Here is a 23,377-nt window from a genome sequence, read left to right as displayed (position 1 = left end):
AACCCCTGCATTGCTGGAACTGTCCTCTGATGACACTGTATACAGTAGCAGTAATGTAATGCTCTCCTGGAAGAAGCAAGTAAGGAGCTGCTCTTAACTTTATTGTCTCAGTAGCTGCTACCAATGCACTGGGGAATGGGGAGGCACATCATGCATGTACAGTAACTAGTGGGGATACCTCCATTTATACACAGATCCTCTCTTCCCAGCCTGTCACCAGGAGGGATGCTGTTACCACCTGCAGAACAGCAACAAGAACCTGGAGCCTTCTCCCTGCAGTTTCAGCCCTATTGCTGATATACACTTTCACTCTGACTCCTACTTCCCCCAACCACCTGCATGACATCAGTCAGAAAGCTACTGATTGGCTGTGACCAGTGTCAGTCTGGCTGAGGAGTATCCTACATACAGTATTACAACTTGCATGCAGCTAAAAGCTCCTACACCACCACCCTGACACCTCTATACCCACCACTACCTCTCTGCTCTACCCTCCTGACCACTCCATGCCCACCACTACCTCTCTGCACTATCCCTCTGGCCCCTTCATACTCACCTCTCTCTCTGCCTTACCACTCTGACCCTTCCATACTGTACCTACTACTAGGTATCTGCACTATCTCCCTGACCCCTCCATGCCCACCACTGCCTCTCTGCACTACCACCCTATATCTGCTTCTATCTCTGCGCTACTTCCCACACTACTCCTTATTGTACCTGCCACTATGTACCTGCACTACACCCTGAATCAGGCTCTATCTATCTAATCTTAACCTGAGGGGGTATTAGGGCGGGGGGGTGGGAGTAGGTATAAGTTTACCTAGGGTGCCGAGAAACCTTGCACCGGCCCTGAGTACAGTATGTAACAAAACACACATTACTGAACATATTTTCTTTTTGTATATACTGTAGAAGAACACAATGCAAATAGACAACAGAAAGGAATATAAATTAATTTCAGATATATAAATGCATTCCATAAATGTACAGTATGCAATGGTCTGATGAAGGAAGATTTTAAATTACAGTATTTAGTAAAGAGTTAAGGCTTTATTTTATCATTTTTTATTAACTTTCACAATTAAGCATTGTTTTTACAAAGGTTATATTTGTATTCAATTCATACTGTAGTTTGCCCTTGAAAATGCCATCAAGTGGCACATAATCTGTAAGCAATTTTCAGTCAACAACCCTTCAGGAAGGATGCTGTATGCAGAGAATGCGAAAATAATTTAAAATGTTGTCTATACTGGTTATATCATCATTTATAACATATATAATATAAAAGTTTGTATAGTAAAATGAAATTGTTAAATAATTCTGCTGTGTTTCTGATAATGGCCGTTCCCAATTTGCAACAAACATTTACAGGGGCAACTTAATGGAACAGAGGTAATAACTAGGGAATATTCTATATGTCTGCATATTATTCTGTATAGATCTAGTGAAGGATAGTGATTGGTGTGCTAGTCAACTGCCAACTATGCTGCAATTATAACTAAAGCTTTACTTATATATTTTCAATTTTATGCAAAATAAAAATGTGTACTACAGTTTATCTCATTAAACTCAAACAGACACATAACTAAATACCTATTGGTAGCACGGGATGCAGTCGGGAAGACGGCTGACATTATACCGTCAGCCGGCTTCCTGACTGTCATATCCCGGGGAGGCTGAAATGCCCGGCATCTAGATGTAGATGCCACTCATTTTACTGATGCCAGGAGACTGGCTCCCAGCATCCCGATTGAAGGGATACTGGGCGCCACGCACAGACAGCCACGGGGGGAGGAATAGGTTTAGGGCTGCCGGGGGGGACTTAGGGTAAGGAACCCCCATGGGAGGTTATGGCTAGGCTAGGGGGAGGGAGGGTTAGGGTTATGCACTACCTGGCGGAGGCTAGGGTTAGGCACCCCCCCGGGGGACTTAGGTTTAGGCAGCAGGGAAGGGGGGGTTAGGTTTAGGCACTTAGAGGGGGGATTAGGGTTAGGCACTTGGGTGGGGAGGTTAGTGTTAGGCACCCCTAAGGGAGGGTTAGGGTTAGGGGGTAGGTTAGGTTAGTTAATACTTACCTAGGGACGATCAGGATTTCCAGCTCTGTTGGGCTGCCGCTGCTGGGATCTGTTCCAGTGTCGGGCTACCGCTGCCGGGAATCGATCCACCGGCCATGATTCCGGTAGCACTAGTCAACTATATGTCATTTGGCCACCGTCATCTTCAGAATTGTTTCTACTGCCTGATTCAATTAAAAAAAATACTTTTTTTACTTAGAATTCATAGATTAAATATTATTTTAATGTTAAATATGCAATGGGCTTATATTCTTTATTTCTGGTCAGCAGATAATTGAAGGCAATTGATATATTTAAATGATTTAATATACTCAATTCTGCACATGCTGTACACAGCTTTATTTTTCTGGTATACAAATAATTGCATACCAAGTATACTAATAGTAATAATAATGTTGAAGGAAATACTGACAATATGTACATAAAGGGGCAGATGAAGAGTTTAACTGAAGGTTTTAAAAGCTACACATATATTGCATATTGCATGCAGATATACTCCTGCATGCTGAATTGTATGCATGAGTTCTTTTTGCAATATGTAGCCTATAGGCTACAATGGCTAATGTTATGTTCAGTGCTTTGAAATTATTTGACTACAGTGGATGTTGTAGATTACACAGAAAATAACCATGGGAGAAAAATATGCTGTCAATCTGTAAAGCACTGTTGCATAGGGTGCATACTGGTATGTGGGATGCCGATGTTCTGAATACCGGCAACAAAATCCCAACAGGTCTGAATCCCGGCACCAGTATCCCGACCGCCAGCATCCCGAAGGTAAGTATTGGGATGTTAGGGGGAGGTTAGGTTTAGGTAGTGGGGTTAGGGTTAGGCATTAGGGGGAGGGTTAGAGTTAAGCATCAGGGAGGGAGTGTTAGGACTATGGTGAGGGGAGGGGCTGGTTAGGTTTAGGAACTAGGGGGAGGTTATTTAGGCACCAGGGTGGGAGAGTTATGGTTAGGGTAGGGGTTATAAAAACACTTATCTGTGTTCCCTATGCGGGACGGGAATTTGACAGTTGAGATGCTGCTGTCGGTTTTCTGACCAACGGCATCCCGACAGCCGGGATTTCAAACCCAACTGGTAGCATATACATGTTAAAATTTATAGTGTTACTGTATGAATTTACAATTAAAATAATGATCTTCAATATAATAATCTATTTAAATAATAAGCAAAAAGTTAAGAACACGAAAAATTATATGTGTCAAATTCTTACATATCAAAAATAAGCTCCAGAACTACTGTTTACAAAGTATTAAAGTACTTTAGTAAGACTTTAAAATTTACTTCAATAAAGATATAATTGCTAAATCAGACATTTGTAATCCCAATGAAATTTTGTGAATTCTTAGGCTGCTGATTGATACTGTTCACATGTAGTATACTGTAGAGAACAAAACAATTATATATATATATATATATATATATATATTACTTGGTTGGAAATGGGATCCCGGCAGTCACAACCCTGATGCCAGCATCCTGACAGGGTTAGGATACTGACACCTGTCGGTAAGTATCCTAACACTTCCACTACCCCTAACTCTAACCTTCCCAATCCACAGCCTAAACCTAAACCTTCCCCCCAAAGCCTCACCCTGACCTTCCCATAGTGCCTAAGCCTAACCCTTTCCCCCCACAGCCTAATCCCAACCTTCCCCCTAGTGTCTAACCCTAACCTCTAATTATCCCCCTAAGCCCAATACTTATCATTGGGATGCCAGCATTTGGGATGCTGGTGCCAACATTCTGGGTGCCTGCATCCCAACAGCAGAGATATAAATGACATCACATTTTACAACCTCACCAAAACAACATACTAATTTATAATAAAGAAAGAAAAAACATTCCTGGCGCCAGACACTTTGACACTGAGTGCAGTGGAACAGCCTAACCTAAAAGAGGACTGCCAATCCTTAGGAATATAGAAGCACAGGTGGTGCTTAATTGCACAACAATAACATATTAATACTATAAAAATATAATAATACACATTTATTACATTTAATAAATCTCCTGGGAGTGGAGTAAAAAACAATTCAGCAATCAGCATGCACTTAAAAAATGTGATTCATAATAATTGACTTTATAATTAATAAAATTCCAGCATATAAATTCCTAAAATCTCAACATGATAAAGATACCGTAGTCTGATCTGCACAATTATGTAAATGTGTCACAGTAGCTGTCAGCTTGTTACAGAGTGCCTTAATAAATACAATGTTTGATCCTGCTAGAGGCTGTGGAAAATGTTGCTGTCAGTCTCTACACAGCCGGGTAGTAAAGGCAATCCAGCAACGAAACAGTGTTTTAGTACCACATCAGTAGATCCCCAAGTAAATAAATCAACTAATAGTGCCTGTGGTGTTCAACAAAAAAATAGGAAAATGGGCATGATCTCAACGCAATATGGATGGCATATGCCTGTGATGTCTCTATAATGTAGCTATTTCAATGACCCACTGGGACTGGTAGTGCCATATAGATAGAATGGCAATGGAGACTTGCAGGCTGTAGTAATGGGAATTTTACTTTGTAGGCTGCAGTAACTGGAGTTTAACAGAGGCTCCAGGTGCCAATGCTTGTCACAGCAGTGCCCTGCAGTTGGTATACCTGGGCAGGATTGTGCAGACAGTGGGAACTGGGTCTCAGGAGTGCAGTGCAGAGCTTTGTCAAACATAAATATTTTGCCTTGACTGTGAAAAAAATTGTCACTTGAATACTCAATTTTTGATACTCTTTCCTGCTGAAACCACTTAGATTTAGTCAAGAGATCAGTTCACTAATCACAACAGATACTTAGGTTTCTCCAGGATATACTGTATTATTATCTTTGATAGATATCTGTACCAAATGTTTTTATATAAACTTCTTGTGTTTTTGATTTTGATACAAAGTACTCAATTTTTTTATAAATTAATAAAAGTAATATTTTAACTCATTTTCAGAAATTTTTTTTTATAAGCGAGTCCTACAAAGAGTATTCTTCATTTCCCTTTTGTTTTATGTGTGATAATATGTCAATGTATCTAAGGTACTATTTATTATATATTTTCCTCTTTAAAAGCATGTGGAAAGGGTATTTAACACTTGATTTAGGTGTAGTTGCCACTTAAGAAAAGTCTAATGCAGGAGTTATTGGATATGCCTCCTGCATTTGGCAATTTTTTGATGGATACTGCAGTCCCCATTATTTGCAATGTATACAGCAGTCTGGGCCAATTTGCCAATCTGCAAAAAGCTTATCTTTGCCCTGTGTATCCCATTTTTTATTTATGGAGGCATAAAATGGCATAATATGATTTGCACATTTTATTTATTTCTCTTTAATACCTAATTATATCATGACAATTTATACAAATAAATCTAATATCTATGTAAACTAGGTTATCATTAGATATAAAGGGTTACCAAGAAAGAATCTTCCAATTCCTCCTAAGTATTAGTGCCTCCACACAAGTTTCCAAGTGTTTGTTATTTCTCCAAGGGATGGCTTGGGTCAACCCCAGGGCAGAAAGCTATCACTCACTTCTTCCTGAATAGGTCCCACTCTGATTAATAACAGTGGGTTTCTATCAGGATTGAGGTAATCACCATACCAAGGGGTTTATTCATTAGGTTAAATATCAGGGGATGGACGGCTCCTGATAATTAACATTCCATCTTGCAGAGAGCGCTGAAGCAATAATTTTTTTCTCTGGAGTGGAGACAGCTGATCCAAAAATCAGATATCTCCACAAATCCTTTTACCGCTACTTCCGTAGCAGTGAAAATTACCACTGCCAAGTCTGACAGTGTTGGTCTGCCCACGTGGGCTAGGGTTCACACAGGCACACAAAGCCCCAGCATCTGGTGGAAGGAGCCATGTCGTGGCTGAGGAATATGAATGGATTGCACTTAACAACCCAGTAGTCCTTATCATTTGGAAGAAGAAGGGTGCGGGAACAAACACATTCTGAAGATGGCAAATTTTCCTGGAATTAATCTCCAAAAATATTGTATTTTTGGCAAGTGTATGGAGACAGTGGGCAAAATTTCTATATGTGGATTTGTAGTAGAAGTCCACGCTGGATAATACTAACTACCATCAACTGAGTGACTGAGGTATGTTAACAGTTTAACCAGAAATAGTGCTCAAAATGTAGTAATATGCTCTGGCTAGTTCTGTGTTTGAACCAGGACTATCAATACAGTATGTTGCAACTTCTGGCAATAAATACACACCACCCTGGTTGGTCATTAATACCACTGGTCTACAAAAATAAACTTTTTTTCTTTCACAAGAACTAAATAAACTGAATCTAAATGTATTTTTCATACTTAATTCGAATATGCATTCAGATTTTTTGCCACAGGGCAGGGTTTGTTTGTGACCTACTGTAGGTTTAAAGTTTTATTAAATTAGTACTTACGTAAGTCTAAATGATAACCAGACTCCTCATTAAGGCTGACCTAAAAAGTTGCAGATGATAATTTTTTGCCTTTGGGATGTCTCTTTTCAGGGTTCAGCAATAGTCAGCAAGCATACTGGAACTCCATTTGACTTGGTACCTATTTTCCATCATAGAAATCTGCTAATGGAAACACTCGCCATGCTCATTGCTTACAGCCCCAAGATATTTGGGATCGGAATCGGATTTTATTGGCCAAGTATAAATATACAAAGAATTCATATTGGCAGCTACTCCTCCCATAACATATTAAACAACAACCATAGCACATACCCATAAAAACAACAGTCATATAATTATAATAATTTGATACATCACAGATGCCAAGGACCTAGTATTCCCCAGGCTAACCCTTGATTGTTCAGCATGAGAACTGACTGTCGGAGGAAGCTTTTAGAGTGCCTAGCAGTTTTAACCTGGCATGATCTATAATGCCTGCCTGGTGGAAGGCGCTGAAATAAGTCATAGCCGAGATGCGTTCAACCTCCACAATATTTTTTGCTCACCTTCCAATCCTAGTTAGATATAGTTATTTAATAGGAGGAAGATTGACACCAATATTTCTTTTTGCAGCCCTGATTACTCTTTCTAGTCTGTTATCCACTTGTTTAGTTAAAGATCCACACCATACAGTGATCGATGCACAAAGAACAGGCTGGATTATTACCGTATAGTAAAGAATTAGAAATTACTTTGGCAAGTTATACTTCCTGAGCAGCCTCAAGAAATACAACATTTGCTGTGACTTCTTAACAATGGCATCTGTGCTAAATGCCCACTTCAAGTCCCTAGATATCACATAACCAAGAAACCTAAAGTTTTCCACCACAGACACCACACTATCTACAATAGTGATCAGTGGAGAATGCCTCCTAAAATCCATTATAATTTCCACCATTTTAAGGGGATTTACCTCTAGATTATTTTGACTACACCAGTGAACCAACCGCTCAGTCTCTTTTATATAAGCGGACTTCTCACCTTTCTTGATGAGGCCAATTATGGTGGTGTCATCTGCAAATTTCAAAAGCTTCATGGGTGGTTCACTCGAGGTGAAGTCATTCACATATAAGAAGAAAAGCAAGTGGAATAGAACACATCCTTGGGGAGCCCACATATTAATTGTCTGGACACTCAATGTAAACCTCCCAAGCCTAACTTGCTGCTTCCTGTCCTCCATAAATTAAAAATCCAGCAGCAAGTAGTCACTGGGACCCCCAAACTAACAAGTTTGGGATACAATAAATGCCAAAAGATTGTGTTGAATGCCAAGCTGATGTCCTCAAACAGTACCCTTGCATATGTTCCTGGAAGATACAAATGCTGAAAAACATAATGCAATGCCATGTTAACTGCATCATCTACCAACTGTTTGCCCAATAGCAAACTGCAAAGGGTCCAATAGGGGCCCTTCAATGTTCTTCAGATGGGTCAACATTAGTCACTCAAATGTTTTCAAGATCACAGAAATCAATTCTACTGGTCTGTAATTCTTCAACCCCTTTATGGAGGATTTATTAGGTACTGGAACAATAATGTAAGACTTCCACCAAGATGGAACTACACATGATTCCACTGAACAATTAAAAATCCCTGTAAAAACAGGAACCACCTGTGCTGTAAATATCTTTAGACTAGATGGCGATACCCCATCTGGGCCTGGAGCTTTCCAAGACCTCTGGCTTCTTTTCTACATCCCCCTCCACCACCCTTATTGCAGGTACCATTCCCTTAAAACTAGATAGATGAATAATGGGAGAATCCTCCAATCATACAGTGGAGTCTGAATGAATGGAAAATGAGAAGCTGGATTCCTCAAACCTACAATAAAAAGACATTTAATTTGTCAGCCAATTCCTGGCTCACAACAGGGTGGTCAGGTGCCTTCCTATAATTAGTAACAGCCTGCAGGTCCCTCCACACTGACACAGGGTAATTTGTTGTAAAAATCTCAATCAATTTATCAGCAAATCATCTCTTAGCTGCCCTAATCTCTTTAGATAGTGTATTCTTAGCCTATTTATACAAAACTCTGTCCCCACTTCTGTAAGCCTCTTCCTTGGCTCAACAGAGCTGCCTAAGCTTTGCCGTAAACCAAGGTTTATTATTATTAAAGCTGCAATATGTTATTGTCAGCACACACATATTCTCACAAACACTAATATATGATGACAAAATATCAGTAAAATCATTGAAATCAATAGTAGCAGCTTCAAAAACACTCCAGTAAATGCAATCAAAACATGCCTGTAGTTCCAATTTTGCCTCATTAGTCCATTTCCTTACTGTCATGATCCAGTGCAAGAGTTCATCTGTGGAGGACGGTGAGCCAGGGGGAAGCGTGGCTAGGGAATCAGCAGGCAAGTGACAGCAAGGTCTTCCTGTTTCAGCCAAACCCAGGTTTGGCTAGACCTGCCCAGAGGTGTGGAGTGTAACCCATTTGGTGGTCTTCACCAGTGACCCCCTCCAGTCAGGATTTTGGTTTCGCTGCACCAAGTGGGCAGGTCGTGGCCCTCTGGACAGGTACCTGGGGAATGGTAGAAAGACCAGAACTAGATTAAATTAACTAAATACTTGAACACTGCATATGTACTGAACACTGGTGATGAACAGAATACTTAAACACTGGTGATGAATGGAATACTTGAACACTGGTGATGAACTAAATACATGAACACTGGTGCTGAGCTAAATACTGTAACACTGGTTATGAACTAAATTCTTGAACACTGGTGCTGATTTGCACAGAGAAAAACAGAGAGAAGTGGACAGAAGCATGTACTGGGGATTGCTATAGATCCAGCTGAGAGCTAACTAGAAATTAGCAGGAAACCTGACACCTTAGTAACACAGGGAAGCTGCAGTAGAGATAGCAGCACACTACAAGACAAACAAGAATAATAACATAAAACAATGGAATACTAAGAGAGAACAAAAGTCACAGTATATAAATTAGCTAATGCAGGTAATACTGGAGAACTGTGAATAGACTGAAGCAACATTCTGTAGAAAATAGCACAGAGCAACATTGGTGAGAATCACAGGCACTGGAACAGCGAAGTTGAACAGCAGTTTCCTATTCCTGGAGTCAGACTTAAATACCCCTGGGTAGCTGATCTTTGGCTCATAGGATCAGCTGAGTGACCACAGGACTACCATTGGGAGAGACTAGTCAGGTGATATTTACCAACATGGCTGCTTCCATGCCCGGCACCCTGGAAAACAGGATGCATGCATGGAAGTCCTAGCAGACCCCAGGGAGAATACTCAGACACCACTTACCTCCACTCCCAGTGACTGAACACCTAAGCCCAAGGATACCGATGCAGAGGTGAGTAGCAGCCAATCCCAGGCCACATCTTGGCACTTACTGTCTTTACCACAGGCTTCACAGATCTTACTCTCTGCCTATAAGTAGGAAGTAACTGGACCAAACAGTGATCCGAAAGGCCCAATGCTACCCAGGGATTGGAAAGATAGGCATCCTTCAAGATGGTATAACAATGATCCAATACAATAGATTCCCTTGTTGGACACTTAATATGCTGCTTATACCTTGGTAGTTCCTGGCTGAGGTTTGCTCTGTTAAAGTCACCTAATACTATAATCAGAGAGTCTGGATACTTTCATCCATATCCATTATAGAGGCAGCTAGATTTTGTAAAGCCTAGTTAACTCAAGCCTGTGGGGGAATATACACCCCAACCAAGATAAATAAGGTAAACTCCCTTGGTAAATAAAAAGGTTTGCAATTAATAAAGAAGACTCCAAATGAGGGTTACATATCCTATTTAATACCTTGACATCCATACACCAACCTTTGTTAATGTAGAAACAAATCTCCCCTTCTTTTGTTTTTCCAGAAAGTCCCATGTCCCGGTCCCCTCTGTAAATCCCATATTCCGGCAGCTGCATCAAATTCTCAGAAAACTGCTTCCTAAGCCAAGTCTCTGTGAAGCATAGCACAGCTGATCCAGAAATGCCCCCAAGGAGCAGCAGCAGTTCATCCATTTTATTACACAAGGAACAGACATTTGCCAGAACCACTGTGGGCAGTGCAGACTGATGCCCTCGCCTCTTCCACCTTACCAGGGCTCCAGCATGACTCCCCCTCCAACACTTCCTTCTGGCCCTGACAAAAGCCCCCTCATGAACTGGCCCACAAACCTGCTAGGAGCAGCAGCTCTGTCCCCCTCTACACCTCCAGCCTCAGGCAACACCAGGTCCACCATCCTTGGCTCAGTACTCCAGCTCCCCCTGCCAGCCAAACTGAGAGCTGCTCTAGCTTCAACACTTTTGGCACCTTGGATCCTCCAGGGAGCTTCCCCGCCTCCAACCGCACTCCAGGCAGCCTCAGCACCGCCGGATCCGCAGAAAGCAGCTGCACCCCAGGCCACCACCTCCAAAAACTCCAGCCAGGAAAAGAAGGCATGGCTAAGGTACAATCCCTCAGCACCATAAGCTCATCCTTGTTATACTGCAGCAGCAGCACTGAGACCAGGCATAACAGGCACACAAACAAGCAGCATAAGGAGAGCAGCGCCAAGGCAGCCATCCACGGCACCATCTGTTCTACCCTAACTAGGGATCCTTTCTTGGAAGAAGTCCAAGTGGGAGTCCAAGAAGTGAAATTTTAAAGACATGTTGCATCCCATATCTTTGTATGAATTCACTAGATCAATCACTATATCACAATAGTTTTCATCTTTGTGATTTCCAAGAAAACAAGAACAGATATTTTTGAATGACAGCCAAGCTGCTTTTTCCACTGGATTTAACAGTTCCTGAAAATTTTCATCATCCATTACTGATCTTATTTGTGGCAATATAAAAATTGATTCTTATTTTGGAAAATTTAGATTTCAAATGCATAAATGCAGCAGAGTTTTATCAATTGCTTTCACAAATTGTTTCTTCAGTCCTAGTTTAATGTGCAGTGGAGGTGAATACACATTTTCATGTTCCACTTAAGGGGCATTTAGCACATTTTCTGCCCAGGAATAAGAGATTTGCATTTAAATCATTGTTTTCTGATGAAGTGAGATTTCCAATCCCTGCTGTCCCATTCACACAAGAAACAGCAGAATTTCGTGTACCCAAGTTGCAAACCAAATAATAAAGCAATAACCTTTAAATCACCATAGATATTCCAGTTATATCTTACATACTATATTTTTTCTGACAGCAAATTCATATTTTCAAAAGTCTCTTTCATATCAGTGGCATGCACTACATTTATAGATGGAAATTTATGTAGAAGCACATCCTTCAAACTAACTTTTGATGTGTCTATGAACAATCGCCCCTCATCTGGCCGGTGTTGATGTCTAAGAGCCTCCATAACAGAACAAACATTGTTACTAAAAATAACACCTTTTTCTTCAGAGAAGTAGTCTTTGATATCACTATGGCGAGAACGATAACTACATATTCTTACATCTTTGAGGAGTAAGGGCCTGATTCAGAGCCGGACGCAATTAGCGCTCGCTCGTCCAGAAAATAGGGGTGGCTATTCAAATCAACCGTTCGCTCTTTGCAGTCTGTTCACGCCTCTAGGTCTGAACGAGCAAACAAAACTTGCGGTTGTTTTTTGAAAAAATACGCCCCCTGGCTTCTCGCATCCTACGTCATGTCCGATATTTAATAGATTAATCGAGTACATCAACCAGGGTATGAACTGCTCGCTATTCTTGGGGTTGGTTTTTGCTACCACAATTTTGCGAGCAGTTCTGGCTATAAAATAACCAAGTGACGTGGTCAATGACGCTGCTGTTTTAATTATGCACACCCATAAAATGCCCGTTTTGACCTTTAAGCACGCCTGCATTCGGATCTCCACTCCCCGTTTTCAAGCACCTTCCCCCGTTACCACCCACATACGCCTACTCCTGTCACTCAAATTATCAGGCATTCGCTATTTTGCAAGCACATGAATTTCAACCACACTGACTGGTTCGCGCATGCGTATAACGATCCGTACGCATGCGCAGTTGGGCAAACATCGCTCGGAGCGAATGAGCGGCCGCTTACGAGCGGCTCTGCATCAGGCCCTCAGTTCCATTTTTTGAGCCTGGAACTTAAAAGTTCAGATTGTTGGTTAGACAAGTTTAAATCCTAAATAAGATCATTAAGATCTCTTTGAGATAACAATGAGGTGCTGATGAAAAACTTGCTTCAAATGTAGGATCACGTCTCAGATTGCTGTGTTTTTTCTTCCATATGAGTTAGATCAGAGTCAGAGTTATCACTTAAGGTCACAAAATCGGTACACTTTGGTATGTAAGACAGGCCTCATTGCAGTTGGCAAGTTAGAATAGTTAACTGCATATTTTGTTTTAGAAGTAATTACTCTTATTTGAATGGTCCTTTGGTTCCCTCCATATCATTGTAATGGCATATGATGCGAACCATTTTTCCAGCCAGTGAGAAGCCTGAAACACAGCATATATGCGGGCCCAGTTCATAGCCAGATCACCAACTTTACACCCCAAGTTCAAAATACTTTTTTTACAAGTGGCGTGAACCATACACATAACAGAATTGTTTGGATGATTTAAACACTCTCTTGACATTATTAAAAATATTCTAACAACTAATACAACAAATACTTATTCTAACAGGCTCCTCTATGGTCAGAGACACCCAGGGGTTACAGGACAATGTGCTTAGCCCTGATTGGAGAAGAAGCCCAGCACACATGCTCCTCTGACTCGACCAGGTTTACACTGGCAGGTCAGGCTGCATGGAGGAGGAGGAGGAGGAGGAGGAGGAGGAGGAAATGGAAGTTGCTGGAGGATCCACATAAAGGTGAAATAAAAAAGTGGGGAAGGACTACAGGGGGACATATTTTTGGTATTCCCCTTTCTGTCTGTCTGTGTGTGTAAGACAGGCCATAAAGAACACTAAAATGTGAAAAAAGAAAAATAACTGTCACAAACACACTTTGCTAGATGGAAAAATTCTAATTACAAATTTGAATTCAAAATTTAAAAATGCACTAGAGTAAATATTAATGGCTTTGAAATTAAACAAACAAGATGTGCTTTAACTTCGGACTTTCATATTTAATTTGATGGTAATTACATCCAACTCAGGTGAATGGTGTAGGAATTACAACGGTTTCTATATGTGCCTCCAACTTTTTAAGGGGCCAAAAGTTATGGGACAAACTAAACAAACCTAAATCTAACTTTCACTTTTTAATACTCTGTTGCAAATCCTTTGCAGGCAATTACAGCCTGAAGTCTGGAACGCATAGACATCACCAGGCGCTGGGATTCATCCCTGGTGATGCTCTGCCAGGCCTCTACTGAAAATGTCTTCAGTTCCTGCTTGTTCTTGGGGCATTTTCCCTTCAGTTTTGTCTTCATCAAGTGACATGCATGCTCAATTGGATTCAGGTCAGGGGATTGACTTGGCCATTGCATAACATTCCACATTTTAGCCTTAAAAAACTCTTTGGGTGTCTTTTGCAGTATGCTTCGGGTCATTGTCCTTCTGCACTGTGAAGTACCGTCCAATGAGATCTGAAGCATTAAATTAAATCTGAAAGTCTGCAGTTAAAGCACATCTTGTTTGTTTCATTTCAAAGCCATTGTGGTGGTGAATAGAATCCAAAATATGAAAAATATCTCAATGTCCCAATATTTATTTTATATATACATGCATACACAAACGTATACTTACTTTCCCCAGAAGGAAGATACAGCAGCAGGTTATCGATGAGAGTGGGTCTGGGCAGTATTGCAACACTAAAATCATGTCATATTGGCCCTTCCCCATAGACCCAAGAATTATGACAATGAATGCCATGAGAGAGTGGAGCTTCAATCGTGGGCTGAGGGTCTACTACCTATGTAGAAAGGGAAACAAAGTTTTTTGTCTGAAGATAATTATTTGGTCCATTAAGGAGGTTTCTGGATACTCAGAAATAACCCCTGCATGCACCAATGCTTAATAATGTTTTATAATGTTGAATAGACTAAAAAATATGATCATTTGTCAAATTGGTTGGACTATGTTTTAATAAAATCTGTTGTTTTGTATTAATATTTAGTGGTTATATAAGCATACAGTATTATATTATACTTAGATTCAATAAAATTTACACTATAGGTTTTTATGTTATTCTTATATTTTCTAGCATGGTTAAAAAATTTAAATCAAAATCTGATTAATTGATTACAGCACCATTGTTCTTTATACTTTACTTACTGTAGTTGTGTAAAATAATTACATAAATCGAGAGCATATTACAGAAGCAAACTCATGATTCCAACTAAAAGAACAGAAAACAAATTTAAGCAGTTTAATTTAAAAAAAACAATGAAATAGTGATTTAGTCTGTTCAGTTAAATAATTTATAACAGAATTTGTACAGTAGTTGCTGTCTTCACTGCTATTTACAATCAATAGATCAACATCTTCAACTCAGACACTTAATAATGGCCATTTAACAAAAGAGGTATTGATTATTAGTATTGTGTATCCAATAAAGAGATGAAAACAAAACAAGTAGTAAAACCTGTTTAAAACGTTCACAAGCTATCATATATTCACTTTCATTGCTTAACCGACCCTAGACAGATTAAACCAATTATGCTAGTTTTAGTAAATGTTAGTAAGCACTAACAGTTACTTTTATTGTTTTATTGATCATACACAGCAGCTGCTTTCTAGATGTATGTAATATATACTAAACTATACTGAACAATATTTTATTTCAGTGACTTATTTTATGGAAGTGATTTTTGATGTAATTGTTGGTGTCATTTCCCATTCGTTCTGGAAGACATTTTTCATAGTTATCTATCACAAAGACATTTATCTTTCTATCCTATTTAAAACAGACAAGCAAATGAATGTTGATGAATTTCAGAAAGAGGAATTCTACGTTTTGGGGTAGTTCAGCTGAGGTATGGTTCTGTATGATGTTTAATAGACTTTTTATGATACAATGTTGAATTATAACTGGCTCAAATATAATTATAATATGTTAGAATATATTATAGATCTGTTACATATTTTCATACTGACAGGACAGTAGAAAACTTTTACAGAAGCACTAAGCAAAGTTTTGATTAGTTTGGTGTAAACTCTTCCAGGTTTAATTCTTTCAGCAAAACTGTACAGTTATTTAAGAATTTGTATTATTGTTTCAAAGAAGATAAAGCATAGTTATATGAAAATTAACAAACATAAGCTGTGTTATAAAGCATAATAGGAAGTATAGTGTTCAATTAGCTATAAAATATATAGAGGTCTTCACTATACAAAGAAGACAACATAAATATTATCATAGAATGGATAAAATGTCAATCTTTAACCTTTTAGTTTTCTTTTTTTATACCTTTTTATAATATCCATTGTTCACTGTTGTTGCTGATATATCCAAGCTATATATAGTTATTAGCTGTAAACGCATGCATTGAAACCTTATACTTAATTATAAACTTAATTAAACCTAGAACTAAAGATACCAGCAACTGTATTTTTGAAAGCTGATGTCACAGTATTTTTTAATAATGACAAATAAAGTTTGTGATGGCAATCTGAAAGTACTTTATAAATATATTGTAGCTATACTATAAAAGCCCTTGGTGCAACCTGGGGATCCAAGGAACCACCTCTCCTTACTTGGCCAGTATTGGCCATGCCTCTGAGAAAGATATCAGGTCCACCACTAAGGTAAAAACCTTCTCACTGTGATCAAACTCATTTCAAAGAACCATAGCCACCACCCACTCTAATTCTAACCCCTCATAATACAGTAAATCACAGATAAAAGCAACTCCACAAACACATCCAACCATCTAGCACTAAGGTGGACATTATCTGAATGGTACAAATGTGAACAAATAACAAGTCTGATTCACAACAAAGCATTCAATCTGAACCACAAACTTGCCAACTGCCCTTTTCACCTTCAGTCTAACACAGTCATAGTTACACCACTTAGATGACTTCTCCAAACCTGATTTGGCACAATACTGAACCATATCATAGACACTGAGTGGCTATCTGCAACAAACTATCCTTCATGACCATAATCAATTGCACTCATTTCATATTGCCCAAATCATAGCTACCTGATATAACAGTACCACATCATGGACACCCCACTTCCAAACACTCTCAGATAACATAGTAAATAAACAAGACCACCTCATTCCATGAACACCTAACCACCTGACCAACTACAAATGACCACAGATAAGGCCTTTAACTTGAACATGGCATTTTACTAAAACACAAAGTATAATGTTCCATCTGTAAAAAAAACACACACATGAACAAACAATCAAATACTATAGATACAGAATAGAAAACCAAACAAAAGGAGAGAACCAACAAGCCTAAGTGAAGGTGAAAACTGCAAAGCTACCTTTCTTATTTCTCTTTATTTTAGAAAAGAAAAAGGTAAGAAATAAGCAGGATGACAAGGCTTCCTCAATATAACAGTTATGGTAATAATAATAATTCAAACCATGAATTTGGGACTTATAAGAAACTTCCATTGCCCTAAAGCACAAAATGAATCTTCCTAACATCCAGATTCCACTGCACAACTTACTGCACCAATCCTAAAGGAATGGGACCTGTAGTCAGCAGGAGACAAACGTAAAGCCAGTAAAAATCACTTTAACAATGTGCAAAACTGAAACTTATTGACAGGTCACACATCAGCATCCATCAAAAACTACGGTTTCCCTGTTAGACAAATGCTGAAATATGCAGAACACAATTGGAGGAAGATTTCAAAGAAACCAACATTCCCTTATGCAACTGATCTTTCTTTGAACAATGTATTTTAAGACATACTTAAAACACAACTCCAAGCACATGGAACCCTCACTAGAACAAATATGCTTGCTTATATAAAAGGCACCAAAATATGTCAACAAATAAGCCATCCCATATAAAGCTACTTCAAGCTCATCCAAAGCCACAGAAGTCACAACATTCATGACTGAATAAAGCAACTTCATACCACAGTGATGCCAGGAGTCATCCAACCACAGATATTTTGTAGCCCATCCCTGTAAGGCTTTAGATAACAAAAAGGACTTTGTGGAATAAAGAAGCTTATGAAGCTAAGATAGATAGGCTATACAAGAAAGGGCCAGAGATATTGATGCCTTAGAAACACCCATCATGTAATGACCTCAAACAAAACATAAAGCCATTTGATGCAGATCCTCACCTCCTGATTTGCTGATAGTCAGGAAGAGTTTCCACTCTGCTCAAGCCACCAAGTAGGTCCTCATAGTCAATGGGGAAATTACTCTCTTGAAACCTACCTGACATAAGAAGGACAGGGTGAACCTTGCAATGCTGCACCAGGAGCAATTGCACAAATATGAGCTAAGCAGCAGAGCAAAAGTGCACCTACCAGTAAACAGGGAGAATCTGGCAAAAAAAAGGAGAGGTGGAAAGTGCACATTTCTTGGTAGAAACAGAAGCAGCATCCAAGGGGCAGCAGGTGCTGCAGACCACACAGGTGCTGGGGAATGGGGTTGACCACTTAGGACAGGTCATAATAAAAAAAGAATAAAATGTGAGGGAAAATTGAAATTAAGAAAGAGATAGAAAAACAAATTAGTGAGATAAATTAAATGAAAATAGAATACAATGGACAATAAAGGATTAAGCTGAGTACACACTGAGCTTTGTATACACAGCTGATATGTCGGCTCAATGGGACGGCATTTCGGATCCTGGATATACATGAGAACAATGTAATAAAAGATGGAACAAGTAATTTTTCCATCCTTCATTACACTGCATGGTGCCACATGCAACATCGTCAGGTTTGATGTGCAGCTCATCAAACCTGATGACATCGCATGCAACCATGGGAACGCTCATATCATGCATACATATTGCAAGATATACACTAAAGGATAATGAGCTAGGGACATGAATTCCCCAAACCTCGCACATGGCAAAGTCATGCGCAAGTGAAATGTGGTGTGGTCTAATTAACATAGGCCACATCCCTAAATGGCGCTATTTGGGGGCATGGCTGTGTTGCATGCCTCCCATTTAACATCAGAATGGGGCAAGCCCAGCATTTCCTCAGTAGCTGGGGCTGCCCCCAGCTTTCTACCTGCACTGAATGGATGCCAATGGATCCATTCTACTTCTCTTGGGCCAGCACCGCTGCACAGGTAGAGCGGAGGAGGTGCCCAGCCTCCTAACCGCCCATGGGACACTTCGTCCCATGGGTGGAAAAACGTGGCTGTACCCAAAAAATGCGACTGTCCCACAGATATCTGGAATGGCTGGGTGTTACGACTGTCAGTGATCCGACACCCAAGAATCCCTGTGGAAGAGTAGTACAGACAAGGTGGAAAGGGAAGTTTATTAATTGCCCCGGACAACTGACTGAAAGCTGGTAGAAGAAGTCTTGTCGATGGTAGAAGACACAAGTGGAGGCGTTTGCACCAGACAGCTCTAGCAGTTGGTCAACAGATGAAGATGAAGTTGGTGCCAAACTTTTTAGAGCAGCTGAGGCCAAGACTGCGGCTTGAGGCCGATAGAGCGGCTTGAGGCTGATGTTGCGGCTTGAGGCTGATGTTGCGGCTTGAAGCCAATGTTGTGGCTTCAGCCTGATGTTGTGGCCAGAGGCCGATGTTGCAGCTTGAAGCCGATGTTGTGGCTTGAGCCCGATGTTGTGGCCAGAGGCCGATGTTGCGACTTGAGGCCAATGTTGTGGGAGAATGGCTGCTGTGGCAGCTAAGATGCGGGGAGTGAAGACTGTGGTAGAACGGCTGCTGGAGTGGCTAAGAAGCCAGGTATGCAGGATGTGGGAGAACGGATGCTGGAGTGGCTAAGAAGCCAGGAAACAGTCCACGGTGAAACCACTTGGAGAAAATAGCTGACCATGCAGCTGAGCCGAGCGCTGTGAAATAAACACTATAGCCGGCAAGGCAGCTAGAATCCAGTGTGTAGAAATAGAGTAAGGACTCATCAGGTGAAATGGGAGGAACCCAGCCCAGATCTCAGATGTCCCAATCTTCTGGGAGCAGATCCAGTGGGGAGAGGAGCAGGAGAGTTTTGAGCCATGTACAAATCCTGGACTGGACTTCAAACACTGGGAGGGGTGCACCCTCAATGGGTTGGCACCCCTGTTAGACCACACTAGTCAAACATGCCTCGAGCTGGCCCTGCCTGTCAGGGGAGAAAATGTATATGAAGCTAAAGGCTACCACTTAAACTTACCCTAATTGACAAACAACAGGAACAACAATAAACAAAACACCTGTCAATCAAAAGTGTCAGTACCTACTGTACTGTAACAATTGCCACCCACAAACTAATGATGCTTGTTTTTGCTATGCATCTAAGTGGTCAACGCTCATTTTAAAGTTATCATAGTTTTCAGGTTTTGAGGGCAAATTATTTATACTGTTATGATAATTAATTTACTTTTAATCATACATATTTATCCCTAAAAATAGCTTCAAAACATATATTTTTTTCAAAGAAGATAACACATCGTTATATAAAAATGAGCAAACAAAAGCAGTAACATAATGCATAATAAGCAGGTATAATGGATAAGGAGCTATAAAAACAAATCTAAGTATTCACTATACTGTACTAAAGAAATATAACATAAATAATCTCAACACATGCATAGAATAAATAAAACTAAAATCTTTCACTTTGTTATTAGTTTTTTTTATAATTTTCTATAACCTGCACTAATCACTAATGTTATCACTATTAAATTTAAAGTTAACATGGTATTTAGTTTTTGATATCAATTAGATATTAATTGTGGTGATTGTTTTTCTTTTAAGCAATGATATTTATCACTAATAATACAGTAGCTGGAAATTAAAGTAATAGAACATTTTAAAAAACACAGTGCAGAACATTCAACTCTAACCTGATCTTTGCTAATAATTTTTCCATTTTGGCCACCCTTCAATTTTCTTAGTGTCAATTCACCATATTTTTCCAGTTATATTAATATACTATATCCTGTGTACTAATTGGTTACATTACTTTTACAGTAGTTTGATTTAGTAGTTTATATTCTAACTGGGAAAAACTATGCAGCATCTTGGGTGCTTTTTGGACTGATTTCTGTCTGAGGTTTGCATCAACTCTATGGTTTCTATCACATATGGTCTGAAGTCTTTAAGCTGTCATTATGTTTTTTAAAGCTGTTTTCCTATTTAAATATCTACATGTCTATCACCGTATTTAGTCCATTTTGGTCTAGTGTCTTAAATGTCCAATCGTGACACGAGTTTTCATGGATGTCTTCTTTACAGCTAAAATAATTATAATTTGTCTACCTGCTGTCAAGTTTTACCAGAATTTGCTTAATGTACTGCAGACTGTAAGAGGATGTGATCATAGTACCTATGTTTGCAATACTACATGTAATTACCTTGTGGATGGGTGCACCGCCCATGGTGCGTATGACTTTAGTGTACGACTATAGTTGTTTGTTTGCCAGATATTCACCTTGCAGGTTTTACAATCATCACACACATTAAATCACAAGCAATATATTGGATCTCTTCATGTCCCATATCTCCATTTTGAATTTGGTCTTTAGTGTTTCCTGTTGTATTCAGTATCTTTTTTTCTTGAATTACAGTCTTTCTTCATATATTATTTCCTTAATGTTAATTCATGGATTTTGCAAACTTTATGTATGTAATCAAATCCAAATGGTTTTTTTCAGCCATACCTTAGAACAGTATCTACTGGTACTTAGAACAGTATTCATGGTTTATTAACTATTGTATCTTGAGGTCCTCATTGCACATTATGTGGTCAAGGAAGTTATATGCAGCTAAAATTGAATGGTTGAATAATGACCTTGATTCATGGAGTATGGTGAAGGGAATCCACAGATTAACAGAATTTAAAATTGGGATGGGTATGGGATTCCAGCACTCTGGATCCTGACAAGTTTAGAATACTGACAATTGTCGGTCAGTATTCTAAACCACCCCCTTTCCCTATGCTAACCATAACCCTCCCTCCCCAGTGCCTGACCCTAACCTCCCCCCTAGTGCCTAAACCTAACCTCCCCCTACCCGCACCCTAAACCCATGGCCGTAGCTAGGGTAGTGTGGTCAGTGCCATTGCACAGGGCACCACAGGTCAGGGGGCACTGTTTGGGCCTGTCAAATTTCTGTTTATTATCGTTCTTGCTTGTAGCTTCCTCTTATTTCTTCCCCAGCATCTTCTGGCCTCTCCTATCTCTTCCCTGGCCCTTCCACATGGGGCCATTGCCCTTTTTGAGTGCATTATGTCCCTTTGAAAAATGAGGGGGGCACCAATGCTCTTTCTGGCGCAGGGCACCAAAATGTCTAGTTATGGCTCTGCCTAAACCTATCCCTCCCCCTAGTGCCTAACCTTAATCCCTAATGCTAAACCTCCCCCCAATTCTGCTACATACCTTCGAGATTCTGGCAGTCAGGATACTGGCTCTGGGATTCTGAGCACTGGAATCCCAGCACTCAGGATATTGACTGCATCCTTATCATATTAAATCAACTATTGTAGGCTCTATAGATGTCCCTTTGGTGGAAGAGTTAAATAATTTTATGCCCAATTTGATAGGGGAAATAGTAGCGCTATCAATAAATTGCCTCATTTGGGTGAAGATGCCGTGCTAGTTCTCACTGAATGTGGATTTAGAAATAGTCTACTGGGTGTTAGTGTTAGCAAAGCACCCAGTCCTGATGGGATTCCAGGGAAAGTGTTAAAAGGGTGTGCTAGTGAGTTATCACAAATGTTTACATACATTTTTAAGTTATCTTTAGCAAATTGTGTTGTCCCTTATTATTGTATGTCTACTATAGTTATTCTGGTTCCCAAAGATTTGAAAATTACGGGCCATAATGATTTTCATTCTATTGCACTGACCCCACTTCTTATGAAGTGTTTTGCGAGGAACAGGGAACTGGGAGTGCATAAAGATGTCAATAGAAAAATGTTGAAGTTGTTTAATCACAAAACATTAAATAATTGAAAAAATAAAATAAAAAGCAATTACTAAATATCAATACAATTTAGATCATATATGTAAAAACATGAATACTAAAGACATACACATGACAATGCCGGAATACATACTGTATATAAAAAACACTATGGTCACAGGAAATAAATCAAGTTATGAACATAGTCTACCATAAAAAATCCTGTTTAGATTAGTAGTTGAATGTATGATCACAACAAATAGATGATAAAAATTGTAGCAATCACATATCAAAACAGCTGTATTTTTTAATTTGTTGCAATATAATGGCAGTGGATCAATGAAATCACAGTCCAGTGGGTAAATGATAGTAAATGATGTCGTAGTGAGTGAATTGACTGTGTAAAAATTGCAGATTAGTCAAGCAATAGCAGCACTCCATACATATAATCAGTTTAGAAGTTCCATGTGGATACAATCCAGTAACAAGACTGCCATCTTGGTGAGTAAGTAGCTGGGCAATAATGCCGGGTTAGTGAAGTAAAAACCACACTCAGTAGGAACAAACAGCTATTGGGCTCAATATGAATGTAAATTAAAAAAAAATATATATATAGAGTCCAAAAATTGGTAATAGTGAGGTCATCAACACATTAAAAAGAATGTATGTAGATGCGGCATTCATATTACCATATAACAGTATGCTTAATGAAATGGAACAAGGGAGCCGCAAATGGTGGAGTGAATGTATCAGTCCCAATCCAAATCCTGATGCAGGTCACACTGCTGTGTGTTGGAGAGGATTCTCCTGAGTCCAGGAGATGGGTTACCTGTCCCGGCTAACGTAGTCTACTGTGTACACTCCGATAGATTAACTGCTGCCCCTGCTAAAT

General features: G+C 39.6%; 1 pseudogene; it reads left to right on the top strand.

Annotated features, from left to right (window-relative positions):
- Positions 1–10,594: 10,594 nt before the first annotated feature.
- LOC148538224 (single-stranded DNA-binding protein 3-like) overlaps positions 10,595–23,377 on the top strand; it is a 48,000-nt pseudogene continuing 35,217 nt past the window's right edge.

The sequence above is a fragment of the Taudactylus pleione genome, unplaced genomic scaffold, assembly GCF_031769625.1.
Source record: "Taudactylus pleione unplaced genomic scaffold, aTauple2 ptg000041l, whole genome shotgun sequence".
NCBI lineage: Eukaryota > Metazoa > Chordata > Amphibia > Anura > Myobatrachidae > Taudactylus > Taudactylus pleione.
The sequence above is the reverse complement of the archived record's forward strand: the minus strand, read 5'-3'. Positions and strand labels throughout refer to the sequence as shown.